This window comes from Otolemur garnettii, unplaced genomic scaffold, assembly GCF_000181295.1.
Source record: "Otolemur garnettii isolate 467f Iridium unplaced genomic scaffold, OtoGar3 scaffold00104, whole genome shotgun sequence".
NCBI lineage: Eukaryota > Metazoa > Chordata > Mammalia > Primates > Galagidae > Otolemur > Otolemur garnettii.
This window is the reverse complement of record NW_003852499.1, coordinates 364,767-367,640: the sequence shown is the minus strand read 5'-3', so window position 1 is coordinate 367,640 and position 2,874 is coordinate 364,767. Positions and strand designations below refer to the sequence as shown.

The window sequence follows — 2,874 nt, the reverse complement described above, 5'->3', positions numbered from 1 at the left end:
CTGGATTCGAACCCATCACCTTAGGTGTATGTGGCTGGCGCCTTAGCCACTTGAGTCACAGGCGCTGAGCCCCAACAGCTTTTATATTTATTTTCACACATGTATTTCCTGGCCTCTAGATCCGAGTGTTTCCTTGGTATAACATCCCATAGATACCTTGAGTCACACAGGTTTTAGTTATAGAGAGCAGAATCATTTAAGCAGAATGGAGGGAAACTAAAGGAACATATTCTAGGCTGAGCGTCCAGGGATGACTACTAAGGGACTCTATTACTTCTCTCCCTTCTCCCCTGCTATCTGGAGGACAGGGCCCAAATTGGGATGTTACTACTCAGGTGCTAGAACTACTGTGGCTCTGCTATAATCCACACCTAGAAAATATGGCTCAGCACCTGTAGCTCAGTGGCTAGGGCGTAGGACGCTAGCCACATACACTGGAGTGGGCAGGTTCAAATCCAGCCAGGGCCTGCCAAACACCAAGGGCAACTACAACCAAAAAAATAGCTGGGTGTTGTGGTGGGCGCCTGTAGTCCCAGTTACTTAGGAGGCTGAGGCAAGAGAATCACTTAAGTCCAAGAGTTTGAGGTTGCTGTGAGCTGTGACAGCACAGCACTCTACTGAGGATGACATAGTGAGATTCTGTCTCAAAAAAAAAGAAAATAGATCCTCACTCCCCACCTTCTCACTGAGGTTTTGAATTCAAATCTCATGTGAGTGCATATGGTTTCTAGAATATAAATCACATTCAAACTCTAGTTGTAGAAGAGTCTAGGATATATATTTATTGGTTTTCTACTACTTGTAGTGTAGGAAGAGCACAAGAAAGAAGTATGAATAAATGCTGTGCAAACTAAATCATTATATCTCAGCATGTCTAAAACTGAGTTATCTTCCTGACAGTTCACCCCCACTATCTACTAAGTTACCCACTTGAAATATATGAGTCATCTTATATATTTGAGTAAGGATTGAGAAATTGTTTCCTCAATTTCTCTCTTTCCCTAACTTTGAGTACCAGCACACACATACATACACATACACACCCACTGTCACCAAAATCCCATTGAGCCTACCTGCTGAACACCTTTCAAGTCCATCCTTTTTTCCCATTCTTTCCACACCACTTTAGGTCTCCCAGCTCCTGTGCTTCCCCCATCTTATTCATAATACAAAGTGCTAATCCGATTAAGGCATTCCTTGTCATGAAAACCATAAAGACTCCTCACTATCCCTGGGATATGGATGAAACTCTTTAGCATGGCATATATGGCTATGCATAATATTTTTATGTCACAACATCAGCATGCAAATCCACCTGCCCCCAAACTTTTGCCCCCTGATTTCTAGCCATTCTGAATTACTTACAGTTCTTTGAAAGCTCTGAACTCTTATTTCTAAGCTGTTGTTAATGCTACATGCTATTTAGAACACCTCTACCAAAAGCCTTAATTTCCCACAATCCTTACTTTTATTTGGCTAATTTCTACTCATCCTTTTTTTTTTCACATGAAAAGTCTTTATTAATCCTCTTGTGAAAAATCTATACAATGGCTGCAGATAACATCACTGTAGAGTCTTTACTTCTTCGCCTTTTTTTTTTGGAGACAGAGCCTCAAGCCAACCCCCCTGGGTAGAGTGCCGTGACATCACAGCTCACAGCAACCTCCAACTCCTGTGGGCTCAAGAGAGTCTCCTGCCTCAGCCTCCCGAGTAGCTGGGACCACAGGCGCCCACAACAACACCCGGCTATTCTTTGGTTGCAGCCGTCATTGTTGTTTGGTGGGCGGGGCTGGATTTGAACCTGCCACCTTAGGGGTATGTAGCTGGCACCTTAGCCATGTGAGCCACAGGCCCTGAGCCAACTCCTTTGCCTCTTTGGCAGCACCAACATTAGCCTTTGCAGTCCCCCTGACTTTCTTCATTCTGTTATTGTGTTCCTATCGCTGCTTTCTTGACGTCTTTTTCCTCTTATACAGGCCATGCCTTGCAAGTCTATGTTTGGGTTTATTTTTCTTTGCATAATCCAAGGAATCGTAAATCATGCCAAAGCCCGTTGTCTTCCCACCACCAAAGTGAGTTCTAAATCCAAATCCAAAGATGACATCGGGTGTGGTCTTGTACATTTTGGCTAGTTTTTCTCTAATTTCTGTCTTTGGTACTGTTGCCTTCCCAGGATGAAGGACATCAATGACCATTTGTTTCCTCTGAAGTCGTCAGTTAGTCATGAACTTCCTGGTCCAGATAGTTACTATGTCGTTCATGATGGTGGGCGATCATTGGGCAGCCAGGGAAGAAGAGCTCTACTCATCCTTTACAACCAGTTTGGGTAATAACACCTTTGGATTATTTTCCTAAATGTCTCTGCTACAGTGTGGACTCTCTGTGGATAGATGCCCTGTTCATCAGGAAATGGGCATAGAAAGGCTTTTTTGTTTGTTTTTGAGACAGAGTCTCACTTTGTTGCCCTTGGTAGAGTGCCATGGCATCATAGCTCCCAGCAACCTCAAACTCTTGGGCTTAAGTGATTCTCTTGCCTTAGCCTCCCAAGTAGCTGGGACTACAGGTGCCCACCACAATGCCTGGCTATTTTTTTGCTGCTGTTGTCATTGTTGTTTAGCAGGCCCAGTCGGGTTCAAACCCGCCAGCCTGGATGTATATGGCCGGCCCCCTACCTACTGAGCTATGGGTGCCACTGAAAGGCTGAGTTAGCTTATAAATTCCAATAATCTTCGAAGTGAGGCAAGAAAGTTAAAGCAGAACTAAAAGAATCTGTCCTAGCTGCCCTGTGTAGGCCTCAGCTAAGCTGCAGGCGTTTCTGTTGTCTGTATGTTTCTTCCTTGACATTCGCAGGGCCTAGATTGTAACCTAGTAACT

At 44.3% G+C, this 2,874-nt stretch overlaps 1 pseudogene; it reads right to left on the bottom strand.

Annotated features, from left to right (window-relative positions):
• Nucleotides 1-1,877: 1,877 nt before the first annotated feature.
• Nucleotides 1,878-2,222, bottom strand: LOC111727399 (annotated as a pseudogene).
• Nucleotides 2,223-2,874: the final 652 nt, after the last annotated feature.